The sequence below is a fragment of the Pyrgilauda ruficollis genome, unplaced genomic scaffold (assembly GCF_017590135.1).
Source record: "Pyrgilauda ruficollis isolate IOZ18807 unplaced genomic scaffold, ASM1759013v1 scaffold76, whole genome shotgun sequence".
NCBI lineage: Eukaryota > Metazoa > Chordata > Aves > Passeriformes > Passeridae > Pyrgilauda > Pyrgilauda ruficollis.
Genome location: NW_024529488.1, coordinates 2,440,252 through 2,457,048, shown reverse-complemented (window position 1 = coordinate 2,457,048; position 16,797 = coordinate 2,440,252). Strand labels below are relative to the sequence as shown.

The window sequence follows — 16,797 nt, the reverse complement described above, 5'->3', positions numbered from 1 at the left end:
CTGAATTTGTTGTTTGGAAATAAAGATAATTTGCTCACACCAAAACCTTCTATCGGCAATCTCAGCAGCTATTCAACTATTTGTCTAGATGAATCCAGCTTTCAAACACCCACAGCTTCAGTCTGTAAGGAGAACAAGTGTGTGTCTGACACAATTTCATGAACTCAAACTAGCTGTTAGCAGAGTTTACTGGCCAAGCTTCCTGGGAAGGCAAATTAAGTTCCACTAAACATTTTTAAATCACCTTTTTCTTAACAGTTTTCACACAGAAAGGGTAGGCAAAAAAACCCCCAACCAATCAAAATTAACACCCTCTTTCACAACCATCTGAAGTCCTGACCTACAGCTGTGGGATGTCCCAATTCTTTCAAGAAAGTGCCAAATACCTTGAGGAAATCTTCTGAATTAATCAATCCCTAAGGCAGCAGTGAAGGCAAAAACCCTGAAAAAAAATTCTCATTTTCACACAATTAAGACTTCTCTCTACCTTCTCTATATTTCAAGACACAGAGACCACTCTCTCATCTTTCCATTTAGCTTAAGTGGATTGTTACTCCAAGGAGGGAGCAAATTTCCAGCTCTTACTCTCACAATCCTACAGTCAGAGTCTATGCTGGATAACACTAGCAAAAGAGATTTGTTCAATTTCTTACTATTCAAATGTTATTTCTTCTCTAATTTGTTTTGGCTCTTCCACTATTACTACAAAAACAAATAATATCAAAGTTGGAGTGTATCATCCTCTGGCCAAAGACAACCAGAGAGAAAGGAAGGTGCTAAATTACAAATATGATATTACAAAAACCTGCAGTTTGAAAGCCCTGTGGTCTTTTTAATTCAGCAATAGTCTGTATGAAGTAGACTGTAAAGCACTGCTAAGTGATCAGACTTCTTTTTACATGGAAAACTTCTCCAGGAATCTCTTCTATCTTATAAAGTCTGAGAAGAGTGAAGTATTGATAATTTCCCTAATAAATCCTTACACACACCACGGATCCTGGAAGGCACAAGACTCAGCTGCACTTCCTACTTTATGCCCATTACACTCCTCTTACTTTCTTTGAAGCAGTAAGTAACAATCCCCAGAAGTTTATTAGGACATTCTGATGAAGTACAATTGCTTTTAAGCAAAGCATTACTAAATAAACATTCCAGTGTTAATATTTCACTAGGGTGGTCTTCCTTTACTTCAGTTTTGTGGATTGATAAAGCCAGTCTGAACAATAGCAACAGCACAGAGTGCTCAGAGATATTAATTCAATTCCAGTTGTTTGGAGAGAGAATCCTCTGTTTTAGACCAAGTTTCCTGCTGATATTAAAAAATGCTAAAGTCCAGATCTCTCCGTCCTCCCCTTTATTCCCCTTCCCCCACCTTTACTAACTTCAGAGGTGGAAACTAAATATCAAAGTACAACCTCCAGTTAAAAAATAAGTGGGAACTGTGGGGATATTATGAAACATGGAAACATACTGAACATAAACAGGGACTGATCCAAACATATACCTGATCCAGTTACTGAAACCGGGCATCTCCACTGCCACAGTCCTAAGTCAAGTTAAATTAGAAGGCAAATACCCGCATCTGTGCTATGACCTCCAGGACTGTTACAGAACACCTGCACCTGCCCTCTGCACCATGAACATGAAACAGATTATTTTGTCACCCAAAATTATTAAAACCCAACACTTTAAAGGCATCACCTTCTAATTATTTTCTTTCATCCTTTCCCTGTCCCACTTATGTTGCTGATCTACTGAGGTTTTTTCAGCACAGAGGAGTCGCTGTGTGCTTGGTACGTATACCTCGCACTATCCTCCACCATTTAGATAATACTGAAATACCAACGGACAAGGCTCGAGCAGTTCCAGGAGGAAAATCAATGTTAAAGCTTCACATGAGGACAGGGCAGCACAACTTCCCTCCACGCCCGCTCTTCTCCAGCTAAATCTATTCCCCTTTCTCCGCCCTGCAAAAGCCGCCCCTGTGTTCCCTGTGAGCCGGCCCCAAGCCGGGGGTTGGAGATTTCGCCAGCCGGGGCCCGGAGCCGCGGCGGGGGCGGCACAGCCCGCCGCTGCTACGATGGTGCCTCGCAGAGGCTGCTCCGCCAGAGCCGCCGTCCCTCCGCAGCATCCAACGGCTCTTTCCAGCCCCCACCGCGGGAGCCGGGGCCGGGAGACGGCAGGATCCCCCGCCTGCCACCGGGCCCTGCTAACCACCGGCACCCGCCCTCCGCCCGGGCCCGCACCCGTCCCGGCTCTGCCCCGAGGGGCGCCCCTCCACCCCACAACCTTTCCCCGCGGCCGCCGGGAACGGGCACGCCGCGGCCGGGGAAGCGGCTCCCAGGCACTCGAGCCGCCGGCGCCGGGCGGCAGAGAAGCGGGGCGGCGGGGCCCGCACTCACCGGGGAGCGAGGAGCACAGACCGCCGCCGCTGCTCGCCGTCAGGGGCCGCCGGGCGCAGGCAGAGGGAAGGGGCGGTGGCTGCGGGCTCCGCCCCGCGCCCCAAGGCCGGAGCGGCAGCGGGATGGCCGCCAGCAGCCCGAGAGGGAGGCGGGAAGAGAGGGAGGGACGGAGGACGAGCGAGCGGATGGCCGGCCGGGCGGCGGGGGCACGGGCGCGGGGTTGCCCCTCCCGCCCGCAGCCCTGGCCCCGGAGAGAGCCGCCGCTTCCTCGGCCAGCCCCTTTCCTTAGATGTAGTAGGAGGAGGGGGAGCGCTGTGAGCGTGGAAGGGTGGCTAGGAGGTCAAGGCCAGATCTGCTGCGGTGAAAGTCGTCGGAAAGACGGGCCCTGTGACATGGGCAGCAGGGTGTGGGCAGTGATGTGCCTTGTGCCGGCCGTAAGCGCACCATGTGCTCACAGCCCGAACCCTTGCTCAGGCTTCGGAGGAGTCCGGAGGTGCTGTCAGTGAAGCCTGGGCCCGGAAGCGAACAGGTGTCGCTCGGGACACCACCTGACACACAGGACTGCGTCCTCATCCTCGTGATAGCGCAGTAGGAGTGGGACGTTCTGTTGTTTCTCTTGGCAGGAGGAGAGCTGATTCTGCCTGTTGGCAGAAACAGGCTGTTACTCACAAGCTGGTCCAGATCAATATCATGACGTCAATATTAAAGAACAATATCAGAGTAGAGGACATCCTAGAGGACATAATTTACATCACCCCCATATCTGAGTGGAGACTTTATCAGTGTCCAGTGTGTTCCCAGTAGAACAGTATATGGTTTGGGCCTGAATAATGTTGAGGAATACATTCAGTGCAAGTAGTCAGGGTACAGCTGCAGTGGGACCTGCATGTTGAGCTCTGGATAGCAGGAACCAGAAGTCAGAGGCTAGAAACTGGCATTGACCCCAAAGGGTGCAGGACCCTGTGGCCCAGCTAGGTAAGCAGACGCTGAGAGACGCAGCAGGAGCCAATGGTTCAGCTGGAAGACCCCAGACTTTCACACACTTAGACTGTGAGGCTATAACAGCCCAGGGTTTGCTTTGCTCAAGGTCCCTCCTCGGAGACACGATCTTGATCTGTTATTTTGTCACAGCACCATGATTAAACCATTTTAAGAATCCAGGAGTCTGAGACTGCCATGGGAAACCTGGGGTCCGGCCAGTAAGGAAACCTGGTCTGACTGGGAGAGAGTGGGGTGTGTAGGGAGTCCAACAGGGCATCTCTCAGCTCACTGGAGCCACCCATTGTGAAGTGACCTCCGTTCCAGCTCACGTGGTCTGAGTGTGCCTGCCAGAGCGATTCCTGGATGGTCAGACAGGAAACTTTGCTCAACAATTAAGTAAACTAAAAAGTATCTAATTCCAGGAAAATAATTGTATGGATAGTAAAGAAGAGTTGCATGTATGGAAAGTAAATATTCTGCATGTCCTAGGAGACATGCTAACCACTGACAAGTAAAACAAGGTTCATAATGTTTTGTTTTTACCTGAAGAAAGTTTAGGCTAAGAGCAAACTGAGATACTTGCTGGCTTTGCTGCAGAGGAGCAAGTCTCAGGTAAGTGAAAATGGAAGCGCTTAGCTCTACTTGTAAAGAAGGATGAAACACAGAAAATGCCCATAATGTCTCACCTGGATGTTTGTGGACTGGATTCCTGCACACTGACCTGTGCTGACAGATCCTCCTGCCTACATACACTGTCCCGCTGGAACTGTCAGACCAGAAGAAATCAATGGGAAGGACCCCAAGATCTAGCAAACAAGATACATTGAGAAGGATTTTTTTTTTTGTAAACTTAATATAGAAATCCTGGCTTTCACATACCTGCTACTGATTTCACTGGAACAGTTCTAGGGACTGTCTGTAGCTAAACCTGCTATTCTCTGACCTGATACCTCTACATAGTCTGTAATCTACAACATACAGTACTTTTGAGTTATTGCTCAAAATCACTTCCAGATTGGCCTGCTTTCTGTTCAGCATAAATACCACATGGAGTAATTCATTTGCACTAAATTCTTCTTTTAGAATTGTATTGGTTTTTAGAACATATGATTTGCTTTACCAGATGGTTAACATGGAACTGAACATTAAGTCATAATATTGTTTTCAAACCTTTGGCCAGAGAGGTTCCTAAGACTGAGTTTGGCAGAACACAGTTATGTCTGTAGTTTGGCTTTTGGCTCTTGAAGGTGAAAGCCCATGTTTCCACATGACACCACAAAATAGTAGATGACTCTGATGGTCTGAAAAGCCAGAGAATTTCTAAAATCTCTTAGAGCTTTAGGTGTTTCATTATTTGATAGAAGTTTTTATTTTTGTATATGTTTAATTAAAAGTAATAAAGGCATTTCAAATATGTTCCTCTTTGTGGGATTAAGTCCTGTAATGCTTCTCTGGGTCACTTCCTTTAAAAAGAAAATTTTAAAGTTTTAATTTGGTTGCTGTTGTTGCTGTTTCTAACAGAAGAGACTTCCAAGGCCCATGTATATCACTAAGTTTTGAATTATGAATAAAATCCTCTATACCTAGATACCAAAGCAATTGCTGCAAAATCTGATTGACCTAAAATCTCTTGGACAAAAAGCAAAGACTAGTGAAAATAACAGGTCAGCAACAGAAATGGGAAATCCATACATCAGCTCTGACTTTTCCCAGTGAGTATCTGCAAAGTTTGTACTTTCTGTTCTGTGGGGAGGGAAGGGCCCTGAGGTTGATAGCAGATTGGGAGGATTCAGTGTCCCAGAAAGAGAGGCAGAACTGCTTCAGCCTCTACTGTTTTTTTATAAGGACACAGAGGCTATCGAGGGATTGGAAGACAGGCTGTTCATTCAAGGGTTCAATGGCAAATGGTCTGAATGTTATTGCTGGTGTTTCCAGCATTTGAGTATTCTTCTCACTGGGGCTGAGTTTACAATAATGTGGCTTATTTAGCACATAACTAAAAATGTGTGAGTTTGCCTTTCTCCCAAGATTGCCAGGAGTAGCGAACTATAATAGATCTATTGTTTGTAGGAAGATGTTTACTGAAATGGGTTCTTCGGTTTAGGATCAGATTTAGATCAGGTCCCTAGAAGTCTCAACAGTTTTCTTGGACAGTCATGCATTGTGCTAAATCAGGATTAAAGAAAATTATTTTCTGTTCTTGCAGTGAAAATTGATGCAAATAGGAATAACAACGCCTTTCATGTTGCAGTCATGTGCATCCTAGAGTGGTTTTAGGGTTTTTCATAAAATTATTGCACAACAGATGAGGAACTATGTGTCAGTCCTTTGTCCTTTCTGTCTTACTGAAATCCATGTCCAAGAAGCTTGGTCTAATAACAGATTCCTTCTGGAGTGTTCTTTGAGGTTATTGACCAATATCCTAGAACTCCAGGGAGCCCATCATATCTGTTCAATTGCTGACTTCACTATTGTGTCTCAAAATATTTCACTCTTTCTGATCCTATCAAGAAGTTAAAAATGCTTTGAATTGCCAAGAGATTGTTTTCAGCTTGTTACAGTCAATAAAGCCTTAACATACAGCAGCAGACTTCAGTGTTGCAGCAATCTTCCATGCAGGCTCAGCTGATCACTGAGGCTGCAGCAATCACAGGATTGCTGCAATCACAGGATTGCTGCAATCAATCTCAAACTGGGCTAGGATAGGTCTGACAGGGTGGCAATAAACTTGAGCTGGCAGCCTAGAGGACCCAGAGCTTCGGAGCTGCCAGCAAAAAGAAGTGTTTGCATGTGTCCTGCTTTTCCTGGCTCTCTGCAGTATAATGAAAAGGCTTGATGGTTTGCTCTGAAGTGCTGTGTCCCCATAAGCAGCACCTAAGGGTATATTATTTAACATATTATGTTCTACAAAACATATGAATTTATATATTCAAATAAGTTCAACACTCAGTAAAAGTGTTCCTGAAGCCATCTGTGAATGAACTGAAGAGATAGTGAGATAGTAGCTTGCAGGGTATGGCCTGAGTACAGGAAAATATATTTGGTGTCTCATTAAGGAGTTCATGGTGAGATTTCATTGTTAGTCATTACTGTTTTAAGCTGTTCAAATTGTCAGTGTGCAACAGAAGTACAAGTCTGAAAAAAAGAGATTTTGACAGCTCCCAGAAGACCTCTCAGAATACCATAGTAGATTCTGGTTATTGAGCTAAATGAGGGCCTACTGCATCTCCCTCTTTAATTAGATGATTGGGCATCCTCCAAAGGAAATTCTGTGGTTGTCATATTTTAATAAATATGTTAAAATTTGCTTCTGATGTTAGCACTGATTTACTCAACTGTCTTTGTTTAAATGAGTCTTCAGAAAATTGCAGTTACGTGTTTTCAGCAGCAAAACAAAGATTAACGTTCTGCCATCTACTGGTTAAATGGGGTTTAGCGGAGGCTTGTTGTCACTCCTGTGAGATGGCATTGACTTGGGAGCTCAGATCCTCCTCTTAGCCCCAAGTAGAAACTCACACAAGTATATTGTCAAGGCATAATACTGTTTTCTTACAAAATAAAAGCATGTGTTGGACTGTGCCACAGGAACTGAAGAAAAGGGACTTGAGGATGGGACCGTGTACCCAAAGTTAAAGAATAAATTGTCTGGGACAAGCAAAACTCTTCACTGCCAGCACTGCACCTTCAGCACCAAACTATGTAATGCTTTTGGAGAATTTCTTCCAAAGCAGATAATCTATGATCAGCTTATAGTTGCTGTACAGAGCGTGAGAAAGAAAAACTGTTTGCACCATTGAAGTGGAAGGATTGTTCTTGTCCCTTTCAAGAATAATGACATAACTTGCAGTAAATGCAAAAGTCTTTGCTGACCACCAGTGTCTTTCCCTGCATATCTGGAATGGTATAGAGGACTTTAACCCAGACTAGATTCCTGTGAATGCTCATTTGAAAACAACCCATATTCAAAATGTTATTTAAACTTTTGGTGTATAGGCAATGTACAACACCCTTGCACACAGTAAGCCTGGACTTGTGCTGTTCATAGGTTGTGTTGCAGTAGCACTAACACTCCCTTACTGAGCTCAGGACTCTGACAGAACATGTTACTCATCTGATAGAGCAGGATGGAGTGGGGAGTAAACTAACCCAGAAAGTTGGTAGAAGAAACAATCTCTGGAGCCCAGGCAATTTACCTTCTATCACATGGCTAGTCTAAGATAGCGGTTTTCACTTTGCCACTGTACCTGCCTAAAGAACTTGTGCACACCGTCCGTAACCCTTACCTAAGAGGCACCTGCTTCCTACTACATGCTTGCTGCATGCATTTGCTGACTGGTAAACATAACAGCCTTGGACATTCACTGCAGCACTACCCTTTCATTCCCTGTACTGACTAATAATTGCTTGTAGCTGTTCTGACATCTAGAACTTCATTAAAAACAATGGGCACATTATAGAAAGCAATGAAAAACACACTTTTTGAAAAAAGGTTCACCTTTTATGCTGCCTATACATACACATTGTGCTCAAAAATGTGCACATAAAGATGCACAGAAGAGCAGTAGGAATTCCTTTGCTGCACTCTAATGGTAGACTGTTTTTCTGTAATATTTTACTTATTGTTGTGCCTAAACATGAGTGAGTGTTCTTAACTACTTTTCAGTGTAAAATTGGATACTGCCTATTTTTCCCCAAGATGTTTGTACTAGTATTTTGCTTTTTGATTCCTCAATTTTCCCCCAGCAAATTAACGTGCTGAATAAAATCAGCAATCACAATTTAAGAATACTCCACTTAGCTGCTTCCAAGGCTTCCTGAAGAGAGAAGATCAGATCTCCTATGACATGGCACAGTCAGGATGGATGCTTCCCTGACATATTTTCCTGCCTCTGAGGGCAAAGAGCAAGTGTATTGTGTGTATTGTAATGGATATACCCTGACCACTAGCGCAAGTGAGAGCACAGAGCTAAATGACATCTCACAAAAGTTGTCCTTTTTGCCCATTTGCAAGTAGTTCAATTCGTTGCACACAAACATGGAAGAAGGGGATAATGTAGCAAAGAAGGCAGAGGTTGGTGGGCTTTTTTACCCCGTTTCTGACATCAGCACTACATCTAGATGCCATGAGAGTGGGAAATCCTCTACTACTGCTCTGTGTGCAAATAGTACCTCTACTGTTAATCTCTCTTCAGTGAACAAACTGCCTCATTTACCAGAGACCTTAATGAAAAGCTGTGATTGTGCCAAGAGAAAGCTATCCAGTGGGATCTCCTATGAAGTGTTACCAGGCCCTCAGTGCTTCATTTCCATCAATGAAATCTCATTCACCTTTTTTATTCCTAATGCACTTCAACACTCCAGTGCTTAGATTTCCATTATGTCAGTGATCTGTGGTGGGAATCTGTTGCAGCAGACCTCTCATTAGGGGTAGAAATGAGCCAAGACACAGACTCTCATTAAACAACATGAAAAGAGTCCCAGTTTATTCTTCTTTAGAGCTTATCCATCCTGACTCTGACTACAGCAAGCTCCTGTTGGTTTCTCTGGCAAACTCAGACTCCTGGCTGTTTCCTGCTGGAAAATGACTCCAAGTATTTCCTTGCTGCCTCTGACGACAGGCTTTTACCTAGCTCAACTATGACTGCAAGACTCTAACTCCATCAGACCCAGACTGATGTCACAGTAGACCTTTTGCAACAGCAACTCTCTTCCTTGTTTTGTTCTTCTTTGTCTCTCTGGATCGTTCCTTCTTCCTCAGGGCTCCTCTATCTCCTCAAGGTCTTCTTCTCTAGGTCCTCTTCCTCAAGGCTCTCCCTGACCAGCCAACCCACCCCTTTTATCACACTTATCTTTATTATTCACAGTTGCAACCCATTAAGGACAAGGCTGCTCTTCTTTGGTAATCAGAACAACTGTGACTTACCAGAGGCAAGGTCATCTATACTTCTCCTTTTTTTTAATTAAAAAATACATATTTAAATATTTACATATTTACATATTCTGCTTAGGATTAACAATTATACAAATATTTAAATACAATACATATGTTTTACTAGCATATAAAACTACTCTGTTTCTAGTTCTTGGGCTGGCTTACCTCTCCTTAGTCAACTTGGTGTCTCTGTGTGTCACAGCTCTCTGTGGGTCACCACATTGATGATTCTGTCTATCAGAGCTCTGTTGCCACTCCCATGTCGCCACTCACTGCTTTAGCTGCGCTGCCCTGCTGTGTCCTCGTGTTAGGGCAGTGAAAGAGCCAGGTGGCTCTTTCAGCCAGGTAGCCAGGGCCAGCAGGGTGCTCACCAGTGGGCTGGGCGTCCACTCACCCAGCAGCAGTCAGGGGAACAGGCACTGCCCCAGGACCCTGCCAGATTGCAGCCGTACCTCTTTTTACAATCAAAATCTGGACTTCTGCAGCTCTTCTCCCAGCTGCATTATTTCTGGCAGCTCTTTTTTGGCTGCTGTCTCCCTGCGACTCCACGCCATGCTCCTTCCCATGACTCAAAGGCCATGTTCCTCCACAGCTCCTGGCTGTCTTATCCTGGTCAACTCTTGGGCTGCCTTATCTCTGCCTTCCTTCTTATCATGTCTTCTTGCTATCACGTCAGGCCATCACCAGATGTACCAGATGCTCTTCTTCAGGTGTATATCACAAGGAGAACATGCAGAAGCAAGAGAACTAATGTATTCAGGGGTTTACTGTTCTTCAGTCATAACCAGCAAAACAGTGCTGCTGATCAGTCCATGCTGGTTTTGGAGTCTTTGGAGAAGTCGGATGCAAAAGTAGCAGAAGACCTTTTAGAAAACTTGGCTAAGTTGTTTAGTTTAATGGATCCAAATTCTCCTGAAAGAGCAGCTTTCATATCCAGAGCACTAAAATGGTCCAGTGGGGGATCAGGAATACTTGGACATCCAAAACTATACCAGTTACTAGCTATTACCTTGTGAAAAAGACCAAAACTGTAGTGAATCTCGGTATCACTTCTTGAACTCAACAGATGGTCAGGGCTGTGCAATAGGCTGGTGGAATACTCCTTGTCCCACAGATACCCCAGTGAGGTGGACATGTTTGTAGCTCAGGCAATACTACAATTTCTCAACTTAAAAAATAAGACCAGTGCTACAATTGTTTTTACGACATACGCATAGAAATATCCTTCGATAGAGAAGGGTCTACCCTTTGTGCAACCACTGCTAATCTTCATCTGGTTTCTGTTGTTCGCAGTTGATGGAGGAAAACTAACAGTATTGTGAGAACAGTATCACACTTCGCTGAAAAGAGACCCCCTGTATAATGAGTACCTAGATAGAATAGGACAACTTTTCTTTGGAGTTACGCCCAAGCAGGCCTCATCCTATGGGAGATTGCTAGGAAATCTTTTAAACAGCCTGATGGGAACTGGGGAACATAATGACACAGAAGATGGTCAGGAAGACAGCAGTCCTATTGAGCTCGACTGAATGTTGTTGTCATTGAGTGCTGTGTAAATCTGATGATTCAATGACTCCTTTTGGAAGACACTTTTGGAATTTGAATCCTGCAGTTGTTTCTTGGCTCCTAAAAGGGCTCCTCTGGTCTTTTAGAAATGATTGCTGGAATGTTTATACTGTTGGTCTCTATTATTTATGGGAAAAAAACCCAACAAAAAGTAGCCAAACAATCCAATCGGAGCAGTTGCTAGTGGGTTTCCAATCCAGCGGCTGGGACTGATAAAACAGTCGGCAGTTTCTGATGCAGTATTACCTTTTGCACACTCTTTCAGTAAAGCATAAACATGGGTCTTGTCCTTCACAGCCTACCCAATACCATTTCTGTTCTGAGAAAGCCTCCTTGCCTCCTTGCCTTCTGCCCTCTTCCAAGGAAGATCTTGAAAGGCAGGGGGAGGAATTGAATAATTGATTTGCAATGCTGGTGCAAAAGTACTCTGAGACAAGTCAAGCAGCATAATTTGAGATGGACATCCAAGAGACATTGATACAACAACTTGCTTCCACTGCCATGAGTAACATACACACCCTTCATACTGCATACTCCTCTTCCTCAAGGCTCCTCTACCTCCTCAAGGTCTTCTTCCTCTAGGTCCTCTTCCTCAAAGCTCTCCCTAATCAGCCAACCTACCCCTTTCATCACACTTACTTTTATTAGTCACAGCTGCAACCCATTAAGGGCAAGGCTGTTTAATTAGTACAACTGTGACTTACTAGGAGTGAGGTCACTTGTAATCCCTTCTTCTACAGCTAGAGGAATCTGCATGATTCATGGCTATTCTATCCTGTAACCAGCCTGTAGGTGGGTCCCTGGATTTGGGATGAGCTTTCAGCTTCTCTCCAGGCCCATCACAGCTTTGGTGCTGGAGGTGTTGGTGCTGGTTCCCGTACTGGAATGCACAGGTGCAGGATTGCTGTTAACTTAGTGGTAGGCCCATTTTTAAAAAGGATGCTCATTTCTTTTGGCCCATAGGGAATTTAAGGACATCAATTCTGCAACAATAAGTGTCATTGCCTCTTTTCCTTCCCTGGCTGACCCTCTGAAATGTCACACTGTTGCCCAAGCTATCAGCTGCCTTGCACACCTTGAAAATTTCTATCACTGAGTGCCTGTTGGTCCTCTCCGGTTATGTCACAGAGCACACAAGTAAGTTTTTAATTGTTTTACTTGCAGCATGGATTGGAAAACTCACATTCTTTCTGAAATCTTGAACTGAGTCACACGTAAAGTAAAGTTTCATCTGCATAACAAGGTGATAAAGCAAGTCAACAGTCCTGCTGGGAGCATGTGGGGAACTGCTTTAATACCAAACTTGGATCTAACTGTAAGGTTGCCCCTGCTCTGAGCTACAGAGTCCTCTCCTATTCCACATTATTCAATGAACTAAACACCTACAAAACCAGTGCTTGCAGCAGCCTTCTCATGAATTATCTTTCCATTAATCAACCATGGACTGCACTCAACTCATTTTATTTACAAACTGTTACAGAACAGAAGAAGAAAATGTAGTGGTAACCAAGGATAGCAAATGGGGACTTGGCACATAACAGACCAGTTTATTTTTCATAGATGGAGATACACTGCTGCCTCTCCTGTTTTCCTTAGTGTGGAACACAGCAGTATCAAGTCAGTGCTTTCCTGGTCAGAGTGTGTTTACTTCTGTTCAGCTGTACCAGAGCAGAGCAGTGATCCACTGGTGAGGGGCAGCTGGCTTTAGCACAGCACTCCCATTACAGAGGACACCAAAGGTGCGAAGAAGAACTGCTGACGACTGCTGGAGCCAGCAGAATAGCATGCCCCTTAGCACCAGCCCAGAGACTGCTCCAAGAGAACACAGGGGGCCCTGCATGTGTAGGGTTACATGGAGTGACAGGTGCCTCTTCCCAGGTGATACTGAGGAGGTTGACGTCTGGCTGAGGTACAAAGCCGTCTGGTGCAGAAGCTGTGGGAGATGGCAGCAGACCACATAGCACCAGGGAGGATGAGCAGGAAGGGAACAGGATCCCTCCAAGGAGGTGCCTGTGCAGAAGTAAGTGCTGGAGCGCTCTGCAGCAGTGATGGGTGCAGGACTCTGGCTGAGTGAACAGCACTTTGGTTCAGGCATCACCGCCAGTCAGCCCTGCTGTGCACACCCAGAGAACTGTGCCAGGCCATTGACTTCTCAGGAACCAAGGAGTCTACACCACAACTTATCAGGGCCCAACAGAACCATCCTGAGCAGGACTAGCCAAAACTAGAACTGCTGTGGCTGTACTCCTGCACCAAGGCAGGTTAACTACAAATAAACCACATCATACTATAGACATCTGTAGCCCCACCCTTGAGGCCATTGTGTTCTCCTGTACAGCAGTGGGCTGTAGTTGTTTAATTACATTACTATTTAATTATCATTCAATAATTGTTTAATTATAATTTTGCAATGATTTAATCATCAACAAAACCCTTTAACTCCACAGTGATGTCTTATTTTAAGAATTTATCTTCAATAGCTGCTTAAGAGGTAGGACAGCTATAAGGCAATGCTGGACTCTGTAGTAGGTTTGGACTAGCAAGGTGGAAAGTTGTGACTCCCAAGGTGGAAATGCTGGGAGCTTGTGACTCCTGGCAACAGGAGAATGACTTCTTTTGGTCATGTAGTTATGAACTGAAGGCACTCAGGTGCAATACTCTGAAAACAAATGAACAGAAACTTGGTTGCGAAAGACATCTGAGCCCCTCACAAGGACACAGCAAGTCATGGTGGCTGGAGACTTTACTTTTGCTGACCTCTCCATCTCAGAAGGTTTGCTGCTTGTCATGGCCTTTGATCTGGGGTGCTTTTGTCAAGCTCTCAGACCACAACCTCCTGTCATCCATGTGGGCACCAGTAACACAGCCAAAGGACAATCTCATGCGTGAGCACATCACTTTGGAGTCTAACAATACATGGTATTTCTTTACATTCTTGCTGGTGAGGGAGTAGATCTATCCTGAAGGCCAACAGGTACTGTCAGGCATAGAAATAAATAAAGCAGTATATTTACACATATACACATACATTAAAAATGGGTGTTTTATATACTGGGTTTCCGATACATTATTAGAGTGCAGAATCAGAAATTGAAATGTGGTTTTTAACAAGACTTGGACATTTTATTTTCAGAGTGCACAATTCTTACTAAACCTTAACAGCAATCTTTTTCCACATGTGGGTGTTCTGCATATTCTACATTTCAGAATGCATTAAGGTACTCAGTTCATGAGACTTGCTTCCATGTTCCCTTGGTCCAGAGACAAAACATGACTAAAGCAGTTAAACTGGCAGTCCTTTACAATAAAAAAATAAATCAAACTCTAGCTGTTTTTTTTCGTTGATTGGTTGTTGTTTTTCTCCCAGAGAAGTGATTCATTAACTCTGAGCAAATCCTTTATGTATTCTGTCAGGAAGTTATTTGTTCTAAAACTTAAGAGCTGGAAATAAGCTATTAAATATTAAAATCAGCGTAGTGTATTTGAACAACAAATAACTTGCCTGTCATATCATCATATTTACTAGCTGGCTGGGTCTTAAATTTCAACCTTTTGACTTTGCTATGTTGTTACACAGTTTTCTTTACTTTCAGCTCTGATACGGTTTATTATTTACTAAGTCTCAGTTCTGTTAGCAGAACTAGGGAAACTCCTGAGACAGTAAGGAGTGTAAATGCTAAAATAAAATACGAGTTCTGCAGTTATGTCTACTTGTGATAAATGTATCTACATTCTCATTAAATACTTATTACTGCTGACTATAATGATTTTGGTGAAATAAAGATGTTTTACTTGATGTGATCTCCACAGGGTGTTTGTTTTTTTTTCCCCACAAGAGATGGATGAATTTGAACTGAAAGATTTTCTTCTAAGTCTCTGTACCTACATGAAAAGTGTGCATATATTTGATATATAAACATTAATATGTAATTTTGTTTAGATTATGCAATGTAATGTATTCCTTATTATAACCTTAATTTGAAAAGGTATAGTTAATCTGGCAATCAAATTGTTTCAAAAAAGTTGAAAGACATACCATATCTTACTGCATAACTTGGAACTGATTCAGAACTTTGTTGGCTTTCCATAACAGGGCTTTTGCTTCTCTTACTCAGGGGCTGTTGATGCTTTTAACTAACAAGTCAGCACTTGATTTATTTCTAGTGTGATTAGAACAGGTTTTTAAAGACTTTTTTTCAGGAAAGAAGTAACTGTAGAGCTATTATGAAGCAAAAACAAACAAACAAACAAACAAAAAAAAAAAACCTAATTATGTGCTAGGTGCTTAGCCGCTTTTTTTTTTTTTTTTTTTTTTTTTTTGGTGTGTGTAGTGTAGGTATAAGAAATTGAATTTCTCTTTTGTTTTCCATTGCAAGACAAAGACTGCATACACAGGATCTAATACTTTTATTGTCTCTTCAGCTGTGAGATGTGGGAAAAAACAAAGGTATCCTCTTTAAATGAACATCAGGATTTACTTTTGATTCAGATATCACCAACTTGGAGAGGTGAAAAAACTGCAAATCTGAAACCTCTCTGCTTAGGAAGGTGATACTTCATGAGCCACTTCCTTTCATGAGCCAAAGGAGCATTATCCCTCAATTTCCAAATATTGATGTGCTGGTTTAAACCAAATGAAACCAACTCCCCTGTAGCTCTTCTTCCCTGCTGGTTGCCAACAGGAGGGCACATTCAAAGCCTTAAATTCTTGGCTCTCAGAAGCCACAATTTATTTTAAACGTTCCTTTTCAACCTCCACATATGGTTTGTGTCATTCCTCTCTTCCAATTACTTGCAGTGATGAAGGGAATTCAGAAAAGACAAGTCAACAATATAGAAGATTTCAGTAATCTAGAAACGCTTTTACTTATGGCTCTATGGGATAGGGACCATTGGATTTCACACTTCCACAATTCACCAACATGTAAAGAACACATTTTATAGAAACAGAAATTTAGCAAGATTTTCCAGCATTTGGGAAGCTAATGACTCCCACTCCTGTCATGTGAGTGGATGGATGAAATTATTCGTAGGTCTCTAAGAAACAGGAAAGGGAAAGCCAGGACAGACCACTAAAAATCAGCACAGCTCCATTTGCTTTTCAGCCACTACTTGCATATTTATACAGTCTTATAAAATCCTCTGGATCTCACCTGGACCTGACATGATAATTTATTTTCAGGTTTTTTGAAGCTTACTTACAAAGAAATTTCTTCATGAAAGAATTGAGTAACTGAATTTCATCATACTGAGTGTCAAGAGAGCACTGGTATAATGAACTGTGTTCCTTAAAGGATAAAAACATTATGTGATATTGACACACATCAAACTTACTTAATCTTGTACATAAATTTGGATGATGTACCAGAACTTGCATTTCTCAGTTGTATCAAAGGCTTTCTATCTGTCACAGTACGTTTGCTCCCTAGATATAAAGAGTACAAGAAGGTTACAAAAGGTTCAGAAGATCCCAGTGCAAAGTTTGCTCCATTTACTGAATACACCTCTACCAAGCCAAGAAACTTGTAAAAATGACTGTTTTCCTGTACTGCTTGCCCAGGAGTTGCATAACTTGAGTTTAATGAGGTTAGAAAATCCAGAGTGCCACAAAATGTTTATCAGGACGTAAAAAGAAGTAAATTTTCTTTTCAGAGGCCTTACATTTTTCTTCTAATCTTGTGTTAGTAATCTTGTCAAAACAAAGACAACGGATGGTCAAATAATTTTGTTTTTATCTGTGAGGCACTTCTTTATTAAAAAAAAAAAATGAAGGTATACCTAAGAAGTGGTAGTTTTATCCTGTTTGTTTTGTCTTTCATTTACCAGCTGTCAAGCAACAACTCCTGGATGAGGGAAAAAAACACTTTTAATGAGTTATCACATTTGTGAATATGACAGTACCAGTAATAATTCTTT

At 42.9% G+C, this 16,797-nt stretch overlaps 1 protein-coding gene and 1 pseudogene across 1 annotated transcript in view; one reads left to right on the top strand and one right to left on the bottom strand.

Moving 5' to 3' along the window:
* Nucleotides 1-2,589, bottom strand: part of ACO1 (aconitase 1) — a 35,937-nt gene extending 33,348 nt beyond the window's left edge. The window contains exon 1 of the mRNA XM_041486396.1: nucleotides 2,403-2,589. The gene's annotated coding sequence lies outside the window, so the exon portion shown is untranslated. The remainder of the gene's footprint in view (nucleotides 1-2,402) is intronic.
* Nucleotides 2,590-9,867: 7,278 nt separating this feature from the next.
* LOC121363777 lies at nucleotides 9,868-10,844 on the top strand (annotated as a pseudogene).
* Nucleotides 10,845-16,797: the final 5,953 nt, after the last annotated feature.